Raw genomic sequence first — 15,982 nt, 5'->3', positions numbered from 1 at the left:
CCTACGAATGGGGAGGAAGAACATCAAGGAATTAAAGATGCCAGAAAAGCAAACAGCCCCTTGGATTTGAGAACAGGGAACATGTACTTTACACGCCTCATCTCTTTCTGCCCCATCCAGTAAGCAGGGATGATGCAGAGACCTTCCCTGGGTCTCGCCCTGCCCAGGAGTTAACGTGTTCTATGATGTATTTGTAGAAAGAAGATGGTCTGTCTATTAGAAAGAGATATGATGTGATTGACATGGAGTGGTCACTCTTGACATAGGAGACATGGCAATTGTACTTCCCTGTATGAGAATGAGGCTGGAAGGAAGGTTGCTTCCCTCAGTCTTTTCTCAGCAGAGGTGTTTTATAAAATGAAACAAAACAAAACACCAATTCCCTGAAGCAGAATAAAGATAAAGAAACTGATGAAAACCACAAGAGCCAAGAAATGGGCAGCTCAGGGGCCCCAGGAAGTGAGGTGGGATCAGGCAGAAATAGGCTTGGGGCGGAGGATCTGGAAGCTACTGCTGTTTACAGCCGATGTCTGATGTCCTCTCTCTCTCCAACAAGTGGCAGGCCACTGCCCAGTGCTGAAGTCACTGTTTAACGAAGGTGGAGCACGCCTTTACCTGGTACACCCATATAAGGAAAAGCCTGAGGGCAGGAGCAAGCAGACACCAGCACTGCTCTTTCTTCAAGACGGCCAGCCGGCCCTGCTCTCCTCTGCCAGTCTCCTCCTCCACTCTCTATCCCAAGAGCCTGTGGAACCTGCCCGTCTCCCCTCCTCCATCAGACGCACCTGTCTAGGAAACAGGTAAGATGTGAGTGGTCATCTCCCAGAGCTGTGGACAAACGCAGCCCTCTAAACATTAGTGAGCATGTACAGTTTTCTAGAGAGCTTCATGATGTCAATTCTGAGTTCCCAACTCCCAAGGTACACATTCAGTAGCTCTGGAAACTAGGTGTTTTTGATGCAAGTGGCCAAAGGATATGCTTTAAGAAAAACTAGGGCAAAGGGGGATTTCTAAGAGAAGCTAATCCAAACTTTGCATAGTTCGTGCAAAGACAGTATTTCTTAATCATTCTGTCACCTTTGATTTCTGCTCATTCTAAGTTGTGACCTTGAGGGCTGTGTTTGTCATAAGGACACATTGATGGCAGAAATCATGCCTTCTTTGCACACTGATGTGTAGTTTCTGATAGAGAGTAGGTACTTAATAAACATTTGCTAAAGGGAAGAAGGGGACCTGGGCCCTTTGTTTCTAATCATCTAGTTTATTAGTTATAGGAATGAAGTTGACAACCCTGAGTTAATCACAAAAGACAGATCGTTACAACTTCAGAGATTCAGGAGGTTCCTATATGCCCCTAGTGGTGTCATGGTCACATATGTGTGTCTCTGTAACTGCTAAAGTTGTGTAATCTTTGAGATGTGATGCTGTTCTCAGGGAGACAGTTCCAGCTGCTCCGCTTGGACCCAAGTTAACGAGATTAGCATATGTGCAGATATTTTCCTCTATAGTTACAGTTGGGGCATGAACGATACTGGCTGTCCCATTTGTCCTGGGTCACAAGCACAACTTTGTTTACCCCCAAGTGGCATTAACTAGACTTTCAGTCAGATTATCCTCTTGAATTGTCTCACCTTTGTACCCACCTTGACACAAGTGTTGTGGATTTTTTGTTGTTACTGTTGTTTTGAAGTTTGGAGGAGTGACAGCTGCAGGAAGGCTTACTTATTAGTAGATTGGTTGATGGAAATGTAATAACCTACCAACTGTGTAATAGGCAAAATGTTTATGTAGCATAAGTTCATTATCCCAATTTGTAGATGGAAAAAGTGAGGGACCTGGTGAGTGACTTGCTGCTAAAGTTTATTCCAGACGCACATGACAGAGCTGGAGTTCTGTTGTGCCTGGTAGGTACCCTGTCTTGTCCCCTAGTTATTTGGTTGTATTTAGTTACCCTCTTGAAAGAACACCTTAGAAGAAAAGGTGCTATGAAGAAATGCACGCATAAGGCCAAGCACTGTGGCTCACACCTGTAATCTCAACACTTTGGGAGGCCGAGGGGGACAGATTGCTTGATCCCAGGAGTTCAAGACCAGCCTGGGCAACATGGTGAAACCCTGTCTCTACAAAAATAAATTAAAAATTGGGGGTCTGGGAAAAAATATTAGCTACATGTGGTGGTGCACACCTGTAGTCTCAGCTACTGGGGGCAGGGGGAGGGGTGCCATGGTTGAGGTGAAAGGATAGCTTGAGCCCAGGAGGTTGAGACTTCAGTGAGCTGCGATCATGCCACTGCACTCCAGCCTGAGTGACAGAGCAAGACCTTGTCTCAAAAAAAAAAACAAACAAACAAACAAACAAACAAAAAACACCAACCTGCTGGCCCTTAGGCTCACTCCGTATCAAGCATTGTGCTTGATACTTCCATACGGTGAGCTGTGTGATTTGGGGCATGCTCCTTAACCTCTTGGGGGGTCTCAGTTTCCTCATCGCTAAAACATGGTAGCAACAGTAATCTACCCCAAAAGATCAGTGAAAGGATCAAATGAGATCGTATAGGGAAAGCACTTAGCAGTACTTGAGCACATCGCAAGTGCTGAAGACATTTTAGTCATTATTGTTGACATTATTTTAGCCTGGGTTCTCTATGAAACAAAGCCTGAGGCAAAGCTTAAGTGCTACTTAGCGCTTAAGGTAAGACACCATGGGAGTGAGAATCAGGGAAGTGGGAAATTAGAAGAGAAAAGGGGAAGCAGTGAGGGGTGATGTGCCACCACTTGGCCTCTCTTCACAAAGAGACATGGCCAGCCACTTGGCCGAAGCAGGACCCCTCTGGACTGGCACTGTAGATGCATTGTGCCTTGGAAGAGTCCATCCGAGCAAGGGTAAAGAGCACGTTTATCTGTTGGCTCACTCTCTCTCTTCTATTATTGTTCAAAGCTTGCCCTATGGGGAGTTAACTGTCCTGCACTTCCAGCTTGTGTCTTCTGACCCCCCACGGCAGCCAGTGGGAAAACTAGATCTAATTGCTAGAGGCTTGGCACCTCATCTGAGTCCAGAAGTGGTCAGAAGAGCCACTTCCTTGGATGGAGTAAAAAAGGGACCAAGAGTCCTAGAGACAGGTTGAGGCTAAGAGAACCCGAGATGGTGCCTAAGAACAGTTTAATAAAGACTGAATTATCATTAATATCTGCCGAGCACTGTGTACGGCACCAGTGTTCCTGCCTAGATGTCACCTCTTTCTCCCATGAGAAAAACCATAAAGGAGACCTTGGATAGGCTGGTCCATTCCATCTCTCCTCAGTGTTTGGAAGAAGTCAGGTTGAGGGCATCCTAACTCTCTCAGAATTGTCCATGGTGTAGCATGCCACTGATAGACAGCAAGAAAGTCCACAGCCATGCAAAACATCAGAGCAGAATCAAGAGGAGGTGTTGATTTCCACCCTTGGGACTCTAGCTTTTGGACAAGGGTGTCCTAAAGCATGGTTTACATACAACACTAATTTTGGGGGCTGTTGCTGGGGACTTATTGATATAAAGCATTTATGATCAAATATTTGGAGGAATGTTGCCTCCTACTCTTCCCTCCTCAGAGAGTTATGATTCCAATTTACTTAAAAAGGCTCTGTTCACACCTGTAATCCCAGACATGGGAGGCCGAGGCAGGCAGATTGCCTGAGGTCGGGAGTTCGAGGCCAGTCCGGCCAACACGGTGAAACGCCATCTCTACTAAAAATACAAAAAAATTAGCCGGGCATGGTGGCATGCGCCTGTAATCCCAGCTACGTGGGAGGCTGAGGCACGGGAATTGCTTGAACCAGGGAGGTGGAGGTTGCAGTGAGCCTAGGTTGTGCCACTGCACTCCAGCCTGGGTGACAGAGTGAGACTGTGTCTCAAAGAAAAAGGCTCTGAGGAGGCCAAAACAAAGGAACCAGTTGAACTGAGTGCACTAGAGCTTCCCATACTGAACTCCAGTTGAAAATACAGCTTTGGACCATGTGTTCATGGGCTCAGTCTCTTTTGTCTTGATTCCTGAATTATCAGGGGACTCTTCTCCACCATGCACTACTTTTTGCTTTGCACAAACCCTGTCGAATAAAACACTCTGCAGTATAAGGGAAGGCTGTGTGGTGCGTGAGAAGCTTTTACCAATCTGCAGAGCTGGTTCTCCCAGGAAACAACCAGGAAAGCTCAGCCAAGCCTTGTTTCCTCGTCTCAATAATAAAGAGAGGTGAACCAGGCAATCCCCAAGGGGTCTCCCAGCCTCTTGTAATCCATGATATTCATGTTGAAAGGCAGCTAAAGGTCACCTCGTCTACCTCTTGCATTGCCTCAAAGATGAACTAGCGAATAAAGAGATCCAAATTGTTAAGACAAGTTGTAGGGGTATGAAGTGGAGGTTTGCCCACTGCCGCCCTCTCTGGTGAGTTGAACATGAGATGGGATGTGTACCATGTCCCATAGTAGTGGCCGGAGCGATGAGCTGCCTCTAAGGACTTGGGCTGGAGGACAGCCAGGACTCCGGGGTTAATATCCTCACTTCAGCCAAGTAAGTCCCGAGGGATGTTTAAAACTGGGAGTAGCCAGGAGGTTTATTTCCTTTCCCTCTGAAATAATGGTCCCTCAGGCAGCACTCTGCCCTCTGATCTCCACTGGACAGCCCTGCCATGTCCACCTCCCATGCCTGTGGACCAGGGTCTGACCAGCACCTCCCACACAGCTCAGAGAACTGAGCCAGACCCCGTCCCAGCCTGCAGACCAGAGACACGAGGGGCGCTGTCTCCATCAGAGTCATACACCTGCCTTCAGGAGATGCACCCAGTGGCCCACTAGAGACCACTGGTTCTCAAGGGCCTGAGGCCAGAGAGGTGATGGAGAGATGACAGGAAACTTTGCCCCCATTCTCCTCGCCAAACATTCTCTCTTCTCCCCAGTCTAATCCTTAACCAGATGTGGCTGTCAACTAGCTGAACTACATATACCATTAAGCCCCATCTCAGAAAGCTCTAGCTTTCTTGCAGGAACTTAAGATACTGTCAGATGGCATGGCCCTGGGGGGAGATGAGGGCAGGGGCTTTCTGCAGGGGCTGGCTCCTGGGACTCCAGCCAGAAGACCACCCCAAGCATGTTCCGTCAACCCAGGGGCTGTCCTGAGCCAGTGCTACCATCCCCTCAGACCTGTCCTAAAGCTGTCTTCTTCTCAGCCAGATCATCTTCCCCAGGTGGGCACAAGGATTCCCCACAGCTCCCTGCCTGTTCTGGAACATAGGCCAGACAGCAAGACGGGCGGAGGTCTCCCGGGACTGCGTGTCCCTCTATTCTCAGGCAGAGGCTCCCAGGCCTGTGCCCCCTGCCCTAGGTCCTGTCCTTCCCACCATCTCCCCAGTGGGCCCTGCACAAGCTGATTTTTAGATCGTTTCTGCTCCTCTCTCTTTCCTCTGTCTTTCCTTCTTGCTCTCAGCCCTTTCCTTCAGAAGCTCTGGCTCTCCCCGTTTCTTAGGGCTGGAGAAGGAAAGAATGACAGAAGGAGCAAGGGAAACCTCAGAAGCCTAATCATCACCCTCCCCAGCCTGCCTTTCTCTGCTTCACTCACTCATTTAGGCACATTTACATTCGCATTTACATACACACACACACACGCACGCACATACACATTCTAAGCTCCTTCTTTTTCTTGTTGCCTTTTAACATATTTAATATAGAAAGCTCTTATTTTTGAAAAACATTTCTCCTCCCACTGATCCACACCCTGACCCCAGAGATGGGACCCCACCTGCTTGGATGGAAGCTTGCTCCAGAACAAGAAGGTTGGCCTGGGCCTCCATGGGGACCTTCATCGTGTGTCTCTGAGCACCTGGTCTGAAAAGGGAATGGCTCCTTTAGCCAACGTGCTTGGTCACTGGTACTACTGGATCTGTCTCCAACCCCCCGCCACCCCTCCACCAGAGCTCCCAGTCCAGGGCTCAGCCCACTCACCTCTGCGGCCTCCACAGGTCAGGCCTGAGAGACCCAGAATGACCAGGCACAGACTGGGATGCCCAGGTATCCAGGCCAGGGGTCCAACAGCTGGCTCCACTATCCTTTCTCTCTCCACTGTGTTGTGGCTAGAGGCAGCGCAGGGGGGCGGTGGTCTTTAAAAAGCTCCATCCGAGAGTCACAGCATCTGCATTCCTTGTTTTCCAGCCATGCCTTGAGAATTCACATCTTGAGGGATAAGAAAATAGGGCAATATATGGATACAGTTCTGGCACCGTCAATGCTGGGCTGGCGTGAGAATCCCTTCCCCTGGTGGACTTTGTCCTCTTTGCGTCTGGGTCATCTCATTCCTCCCACTCTCTTCCTCAGTCTCCATTCCTGCTGATTGGCTGCCCCTGGCTTCCTTTCTGTCGCCCAGCCAGTCTTTGGCTTTCTCTTTGTGTGCTTGCTCTGTCTTGGCCTCTGCCTCATTCATTTTCTTTTTATTTTATTTTATTTTTTATTTTTTATTTATTTTTTGAGATGGAGTCTCCCTCTGTCACCCAGGCTGGAGTGCAATGTCATGATCTTGGTCTACTTCAACCTCTGCCTCCTGGGTCAAGTGATTCTTCAGCCTCCGCCTCCTGAGTAGCTGGGATTACAGGTGCACACCACCATGCCCAGCTAGTTTTTGTATTTTTAGGGTTTTACTATGTTGGTCAGATTGGTCTCAAACTCCTGACTTCATGATCCACCCACCTCACCCTCCCAAAGTGCTGGGATTACAGTCGTGAGCCCCTGTGCCTGGCACTCATCCATTTTCTGTTTCTCTTTGTCCATTTAAATGAAAAAGCCTAAGGAGATAGGCCCAGGGAAATCCTTTAAGAATAAACAGATTATATAAGTGTGGCCTCAGCTTCTAAAGAGCCTTAAAAAAAAAGGAAGGAAAAAGACCCCAAACCTAACCTTCTGCAGTTCAAGCCTTTGGGAAGTGAGCAGGCCCGGAGCCGAGGGTCTGCCTGGGGAGTACTGGTCTGAAACAGTGATCCTCAAGACCCTGCATTTTAACTTGGTACATGGCAGGCCCCAACTTCCTATGTCCACCAAATTTGTATTTGTTTCAGAAAAAATTTGAATTAGCTAAATGAGAAGTGCATCTCGGCCGGGCGCGGTGGCTCAAGCCTGTAATCCCAGCACTTTGGGAGGCCGAGACGGGCGGATCACGAGGTCAGGAGATCGAGACCATCCTGGCTAACACGGTAAAACCCCGTCTCTACTAAAAATACAAAAACTAGCTGGGCGAGGTGGCGGGCGCCTGTAGTCTCAGCTGCTCGGGAGGCTGAGGCAGGAGAATGGCGTAAACCCGGGAGGTGGAGCTTGCAGTGAGCTGAGATCCTGCCACTGCACTCCAGTCCGGGCAACAGAGCAAGACTCCGCCTCAAAAAAAAAAAAAAAAAAAAAAAGAGAAGTGCATCTCTTCTTCAAAGATGAAAAAAGAAAAAAACCGTGCCGAGAAATCTAAGCACAGATGAAATATTACACAGTGTGAGATTCATATAGTTTTAGTTCCCAGAAAAAAGAATGCTCTAGTTGAGTAGTTGAATGTAGTTGAGTCTACTCAACCCTATCATAATTGAATGACACCTACCAAATACCTCTAGGGAGAGGAAAGGAGGAGATGTCTATGCCAAGACAAGTTTGTTTTTTGTGTGTGTTGGCACAAACCTAAACTTAATTGAAAGGAATAATACATTCTGTGGGTTCCCATTTTATTGTCTAACAGTATCATTGAGGCTACATGAAACCTGTCATCTCAGTTCCAGAAATACAGAATGTTACAGCGGAAAAGCACTTAGAAGAGTGGGACCAACCTTCTTAGTGTTCCAAGTGGGGAGACCGAGGCTAGGGGAGGGAGCAACATGCCCAAGGCCCATAGAGTTTAGTGGAGCTACACAGATCCTTTCTGTCAGGCAAACCTTCTCTTGGTTACCCCCAGGGTCTCCTGAGAAAGACCCATCAGCAGAGCTCTCCAAGCTCCCTTGTGCTATGATTCAGGAAGAGGCTGGGTCCACATAGCAAGGGCAGTAGGGAGAGAAGAGGCTGGGGTTGTCTTGCCTATAGAACCTCAGAAAGTCGCTTCTGCTTTCTGCCTCTCTTGTGCCAAGCTGATGATCTCCTTGGCAGTCAGCTCCAGTGCTGAACCCAGAGTCACTGGCAGGCAATAGAGAGGTCTATTCTGAGCACTTACTTTCTGGCACCTGTTCCAGGTCTATGTAGCTGTCTACATCTGAAGACACGAGAGAGGCTTCTTTCATTTCATTTCACAGCCTCTTCCCTGGCCCTTGGTGGATTAGAGGTTATCTCAGAGGATGAGAAACACTAGCTTGCCTGTGCCCCTCTCAGCCCTGAGTAGGCACAAAGTAGGATGCCTTTGGCAGGGACAGAGGTATGCTTTGCTCACAGGCCAGATCACCCCAGCTTTGAAGCTGGGGGCGGGACAGGAGTTAAACCCAAGCGCTGCCCAAACTTCTCCTGTTTCACCTTGAGCCCCACTTTCCCCTTCTGCAAAGTGAGCCCTGCATAGTCTTCCTCTGAGGTATGCCTTTCTGGGGGCCACTAATCCCACTGTGGTCTTCAGGCCACACATGCGTGGAAACTTGCTGAGATGATTCTGAAGTACAGAGTGGCTCAAGGACAGCACTGGTCTGGCGGTTAAGTTCCGTTTTCAAACCCAATGTTTAAGCTCATTTTTACACGTACACCATCTCATATAAGCTCTCTGAGTAGTCGTCACATGTTCTCCCAACTTGCTGTAGATTTGTATCCACACAAAATTCTCTTCTTCCCTCTCTCTCCCACGCCCTCTCTCTTCTTCCTCCTTCCTTTCCCCTTCTCTGTCTTCCTTCCTCCTTCCTTCTACCCCCTTCCCTTGCTCTCTTCTCTCTCTCTGCCTCCCTCTCTCTCCTCAAAGCCCTGAGGTATGCCAAGAAGGTATATAGCTGAAAGTGGTTTGCACATCTTTTTCCCACCAGAGAGCAGTTAAGTGCCTATTTTCTCCACTCGGGTAGCTAAATTATTCTCGATGTGTTAAACAGTGTAATTAAACACACACATACACACACAAGTGCGCAGACCCCTTCCCCCACCCTTGTTCCTTGTCAGCAGAGAGAGCGTCAGCCCCAGCCTTCAAGCTCTGTTAGTTTTAATTTGAGTTGTGGAATTAGTAATGGGTTTTGCTGGAACACTGTTGTGGGAAATAGATTGCTCCTCGTGCAGGGTTTGGGCACCATTTCAAACGAGTATTTGTTAAGGGGAAAACCGTCCCCTGTCGTGTTCTGCTACATTACATCAGATTTATTTCCATTGTTCTGAAAAACACCAGCCAGGAGAGGGCCGCATGCAGCACTCCTGGGCAGGGAACCATTGAATGCAGCTTCCTGTTTCACAGCTGATTGGAAACAAAATGCAAGCAAAATTACCCTTTGTTGCTGGGATATGCTAGGAGCATCCTGTGGACAGGGACACCAGGGCAACCTGTCACTGAGGCAGGGAGGTGGTCCCATCACTGGCAGAAAGTTGCTAAGTGGTTTAGCGCCCAAAATATGACGCTGGAGAAAAGAAGAGAGAGCCCAGTAGGTTGAAGTTGGAAGGGATCTGCCCAATCCAAGGGCTCTTCTGGGCCCCCGTGTAGAGTCATCCAGCCTCTGCTCAACCATTTCCACCCAAAAGTTTTCATGGCCTTCCTTGTTCTGTGGTAGTTCATATCATTAGCAGTTCTCTTCTTCAATACCATCCAATAAGGCTGCATGCGAATATTTACACTTAAAAGTAAATGATTTAAAATTGAATAAAATTTAAAATCCAGCCCCTGAATTGCACTAGCCATCTTTCAAGTGCCCGATAGCTACATATGGCCAGTGGCCACTGTCTTAGACAGCACAGATATAGAACACTTCCATCATTGCAGAAAGTCTAATCAAAATCACACTTCCCCAAATTTCTGACTCCTTCCACCCTCTGAACTGTACAGATCACATGTTCTTCCTTTGCATTCATATCCTTTCCACTGGACATGTGTTTGGCCCCAGGGACACCTGGCTGTCATGTAGGACAGGGTAAGCAGAGGAGGAGAAAGCCCCCTGGGACAGGGTAGAGGCTGTGGGACACTGGCCCAGCTGGAGATGCAGACAGATAGCGTGGTCTACAGCATGGCTCAGGGCCAGAGGTAAATGTGCACCCAGTGTTTCTGCCAGGCAGGTGGAGGAGGTGACAGTCTCAATACATGGAAAGAACACAACTCTGGAACCTGGAGAGACCTGAGGTTGAGAGTTCAGAGGTGACTGGCAGGTGCCTGGCATGCCCATCAGCTGGTACAGGGTTGTAGTCACTGGGCTCAAGTTCAGGGCCAGGCAGGACTCTCAAGGAGTTTCTGATAGCGTAATGGACACAAGCTTTTACTATGTGCCACACCAAGCCCTTAACAAGAATCTTCTCATTTAATATCTGTCTGCTGCTACAAGGCTGGTTTTATTACCTCCACCTCCCGTCCACTTTATACGTAAGGAAAGGACGCTCAGAGATATTAAGAGTATTGGTCAAGATCATTCAGTCGGTAAGTGACAGCTGGATTCAAACCCAAGTTTCAACTTGATTCTATGTGCCTGTGAGCACCGTTCCATGCTGTCTCTTTTTCCTTTTTCCTTAAGACACAAGGCAGAGTTCAGTTTCCTGAACTGGAGCATAACCTTGGTGGTATGGAAACTCAGGGGTTGGGAGTACGGTTGTGGGGACAGAGGTGGTTAAATATCTGCTCTCTTAGAGAAGGATTATTCTGGAGGGAGGGGGACCTGGGCTGCAGGGGCTGAGTCTGAGGGTCACTGAAGGCCCCTCAGTCGGTCTTCTTCCCAGTAAACCTCTCTAGATCTCCAACTCTTCCTCCCAGGAAGGGATTTCCAGGCTTCCTATCTATTTAGCTGGACTGCCTCCTGCCCGTATAGCACATTTTTGCCAATATGAAAATTTGCCACCTCTTTCAGGTGGATATAACTGCATGCCAGGAGCCCATGCTTGCAAGCAATAGGCTTGCCTCCCTGCCAAGCACCCTTTTGTTACTCAAACACTCATTTTCAGATACCATTGAGAGCGCCGATGAGCCTCTTGGAATGTGGCCCCTAGAGCTGAACACAGATGTCCATGTGGGGTCAAGAGCGGCTTGTACGGGGTCCTGGGGCTAGCCTGTCTAGAGCAGTGCCTTACTGCTGTTGAAGCTGGTCAGAGCCTACCACATCTTTCATAGTTTTCTCTCATTTTAAATAGGAAGTCAAATGAGGCATACAAAATATTTTCAAAATGAAATTTACCCAAGACAGATCCTGCTCACTATTTACTTGCATAGTTAACTTTTTAAACGTAAAGACAGATTTGCAGTTTCCTTAGTTAATTTCATCTTCTTGGTTTTGAAGTCATTTAGAATTTTGATTCTGCTATCTGCTTGGTTAATTGTTCTTGATTTCCACTATTAAAAATGATGAAAGAGTTGAAAAGGATCTTCATTTTTATTTCAACATCTTCTTTAAGGACTAAGATAAAAATGTAGAATAGGACAGGACACGGGACAGAACTCTGTGACTATTACAATGCAGTGATTCTTAACTATTCCAGACCATTCATCCATAATCTCTGGGTCAAACTGCGAATTCTATTTACTACGCTGTATTCTACTTTACTATGTTAATCTAGTTGACACACAGGGAATAGGTGGAGATTTTATCAAATACATTTTAAAAATCAAGATATTTATATATATATATATATCTTCCTTCAAAGTAAGGACTCTATTTTGGGGAAGAAAGGAAAAGGGAGGGAAAATTAAGTAATTGGCTTTGGCAAAGCTATATTTGCCAATACAGATACCAGCATTATTTTCTAAGTACTCAAAGTATTTCTCTGCAAGTCTATTTCAGAATTTTGATATATATATTGGACTTCTTAAAAATATTATTATAGATCTATAAGAAATTTTTAAATCAGTGTTTCGGAAGAATGTGTTGATTACAAGTTTTCTGTTTTAAAAAGAGAATCTCTTACAAAGTTTCTTATATTAAATTCCCATAAGAATTAATATTGGCTCAATTTATAAAAATTAAACTTATAAGCAAATATTTGTAGTACATTTGTATTCATGTAAAGAATATTGATGTTCATCAAAAGACACTGTAAAGGAGTTAAGAAGATAAGACACAAACTGGGAGAAGATATTTACAAGACATATGACCAACGAAAGACGAATATGCAGAGTGAGTAGTGTATTCCTACAGATCAATAAGAAAAAGACAACTCAATAGACAAATGGGCACAAAATATGAATATTCATTCCTCAAGAGAGGGAACATGAATGGAGAATAAACATAGTGAGAGATGCTCAATCTTACCAGTAATCAGGGAAACAAATTAAAACCATAGGAGTTGCCACTTACTCCCACGAGATGGGTACAGATAAAAAGCCTGCCAATACCAAGAGTTAGTGAGGATATATAGCAGTGGCAACTCTTTTACACTGTTGGTGAAATTATAAATTGGTACAACCTTGGAAAATAATTTGGCATACTTAATGAGGTTGAGTATGTGTGTTCCCTAAACCCAAAAGTTCTACTTGTAATGTAAACTAGAGAAACTCTTACATGTTTATCAGGAGATATGTACAATAACATTTATAGCATAATTTTTCATTAAAACAAAGAGCATTGAACATCCATTGAGAGAAGTACAAATAAATCATAGGATAACATACAGCAGTGAAGTAAATGAAATCCTGCTGCTTTTTAACCATGGGGTGCAGGGGGAAGCAAATTACTGAAGACTGTATAAACTATATACAGCATTTAATTTTTGAAACAACTCTACTTAGAATATATAAAAACTGCATATATTTAAGGTGTAAACTTTGATGAGTTTTGACACGTGTATACACATGTGAAATCATCATGACACTCAAAATAAAAATATTTCTATCACCTCCAAAAGTTTTCTCATAACCCATTCCTCCCTCTACCCGCATTTCTGAGCAACCACTGAACTTCTTTCTGTCACGGTACATTAGTTTGCATTTCTAGGATTTTATATAAATGGAGTCATATAATATGTATTCTACTTTGACTGGCTTTCACATAGCATAATGATTTTAGAGATTTATTCATGTTGTTGCATGTATCAATAATTCATTTCTTTTTATTGCTGAGTAGTACCTTATTTTATGGGTACATCACAATTTATTCATTCACTTTTGATGGACATTGGGTTGTTTCCAACTTTTGGCTATTAAATATAAGTCTGTTTTGATTATGCACAAGTCTTTGTATGAACATATGCTTTCATTTTTCTTGGGTAAATTCCTAGGACCAGAATGACTGAATCATTTTGTAGGTGTATGTTTTAACATTTTAGGAAACTGCCACACTGTTTTCTAAGGTAGTCATACCAGTTTACATATCTACTGAGAGTGTATGAAAGTTCCAGTTTTCCATCTACTCATAAACAGTGTGATCAGTCTTTTTAAATTTTAGGCCATTAGAAAACGGTCTATAGTGAGCTTTCGCTGTGGTATGAATTTGCATTTCACTGATAACTTATGATGTGGAACATCTTTTAATGTTGGGTTATTGCCTGTTTTTATATATTATTTGGTGATGTGTCTATTCAAATCTTTTGGCCATTTTAATGGGTTTTTTTCTTATTATTGATTTGTAAGAGTTCTTTATATGTTGTGGATTCAAGTCTTTTGTCTGATATATGTACTGCAAATATTTTCACCTAGTCTGAAATATGTATTTGTGTTTTTTTAATGGTATCTTTTAAACTTTTAATGAAGTCTAATTTATCATTTTTTTTCTTGTATGGCTCATTTTTTTTGTATTCTATCAAAAACACATTTACCTACCCCAAGTTTACAAATGTTTCCTTCTGAAAGTATTATAATTTAAGTTTTACCTTTAGTTCTATGATCATTTTGACTTGGTTTTTGTGTATGGTGTGAAGTAAGATCCATGTTTGTTTGTACTTTTCCCATTTAGAAATCCTGTTGATCCAGCACCATTTTTTTGGAAAGACTTTTCTTTCCCCCATTGAATTGCCTTGAAACCTTTCTCAAATTAATTGGCCATATATGTGTTGATTTATTCTAGATCCTCTACCCTTCTCCATTGATCTATTTGTCTATATTTTTGCCAGTACAGTAGCTTTTTAACATGTGTTGAAGTCAGATTGGGTAAGTCCTTCAGTTTTTTCTTCTTCTTAAAAATTGCTTTGGTTATTCTAGGTTCCTCACATTTAGATGTAAATCTTAGAATCTGCTTATCAATTTCTAACAACCACAAAAAAAAAGCATGCTAGAATTTTGGTTGGGATTGTATTGAACCTATAGATAAATTTGGAAAAAACTGCCATCTTGGCAGTATTGAGCCTTCCAATAAATGAACCAGATATATCTCTCCATTTATTTAGTTCTTCTTTAATTTTTCTCAGCAATGTTTTATAGCTTTTTGTAGATATCTTTAATATCTTTAATGTTAGACTTTTTCCCAAGTATTTTGTATTTTAGATGTTACTATTCTGCTATTTTTTGTTGCTATTATATAATAATACAATTTTTAAATATTAACCTTGTATCTTGTGACCTTACTAAATTTAAGTATTAGTTCTAGTAGTTGTTTTGTAGATTTCCTACAATCAAAACACCAAAATAGGACCAGTTCTCTTCTTGTTTCTGATCTTTTTGCCTTTAATTTTCTTGTTGCATTGGCTAGGACCTTCAAAACAGTGGTACATAGAACTATAACAATAGGCATCCTTCCTTTGATTCTGATCATAAAGGGAAGAAAATGCACTTTCCATCATTAAATATTATGTTAGCTGTAAATTTTTCACAGATACCCTCCGAGGATGTTACCTACTATTTCTAGTTTTCTAAGAGTTTTTATCATAAATTATGTCTTTGTAGCTTTTTACTGTGGTAGATTGCAGGTGGAGTTTTAAAAATATAAATCAACCTAACATTCCTGGAATAAACCCAACTTATGATGTGGTATCTTCTGGTTTTTTTTTTTTTTTTAACAGTATTGGATTTGATTTGCTAAAATTTTAAGGCTCTTTGCTTCTCTATTCATGAGAATATTGGTCTGTAATATTTTTTTGAGGAAGAAGATTTCTTTATGAGGTTTTGTTTTTAGTATTTTGCTCAGCCATATTTCCCTTCTTGTCTATTTTCTGAGGAAGTTCATGTAAAATTAGTGTTACTCTGTCCTTGAAGGTGCAATAGAATTCACTAGTGAAACTATCTGAGCCTGGGGGTTTCTTCAGGAGAAAGCTTTTGATAGTAAATTCAATTTCTTTACTATATATGGCATTATTCAGATTTTCTGTTTCTTCTGTGTCAACTTTGATAAATTGCATTTTTCAAGAAATTAATCCATTGTATGCAACTTAGCAGATTTGTTGGCATTGGGTTGTTCATAGTATTCTCTTATTAGCCCTTTAATGTCTATAGGACGTGTGATGATAACCCCTTTATCATATGATAATATGGGCAATTTACATTTTCTCTCTTTCACTCTTGATCAAGTTGACTAGGGGTTTATTAATGTTGTTGATCTTTTCAAAGAAGCAGAATTTTGCTTTGCTCATTTTATCTGTTGTCTGTCTTCTGTTTGATTAATTTCTGCTCTTATCTGTCTTCTGTTTTACTAATTTCTGTTCTTGTCTTTCTTATTTATGTCCTTCTGCTTATGTCAGGTCTTCCTAACTCTCTTATGATATTATCTTTGACTCATAAATTATTTAAAAGTTTGTTTAATTCCAGATATTTGAGGTTTACCTAAATATTCTATTGTTATTGAATTCCTCCTGTGAATTTTCATGTAGAAGAACAACACATAGTTCAGGGAAAAGAGAGAAACTGGGACAATAAATGCCCTTTTCATGTTTCTGGGCAGATGTAATTTAGGTAATTTCTCTGTGTATTCTTACAACTATTTAT

General features: G+C 43.2%; 1 protein-coding gene across 1 annotated transcript in view; it reads left to right on the top strand.

The window, feature by feature from the left end:
* Window positions 1-654: 654 nt before the first annotated feature.
* Window positions 655-15,982, top strand: part of CAPN13 (calpain 13) — an 85,343-nt gene continuing 70,015 nt past the window's right edge. Inside the window, exon 1 of the mRNA XM_023217320.1 lies at window positions 655-800. The gene's annotated coding sequence lies outside the window, so the exon portion shown is untranslated. The remainder of the gene's footprint in view (window positions 801-15,982) is intronic.

The sequence above is a fragment of the Piliocolobus tephrosceles genome, chromosome 15 (assembly GCF_002776525.5).
Source record: "Piliocolobus tephrosceles isolate RC106 chromosome 15, ASM277652v3, whole genome shotgun sequence".
In the NCBI taxonomy this organism is placed as follows: Eukaryota; Metazoa; Chordata; class Mammalia; order Primates; family Cercopithecidae; genus Piliocolobus; species Piliocolobus tephrosceles.
This window is presented reverse-complemented; position numbering and strand designations above follow the sequence as displayed.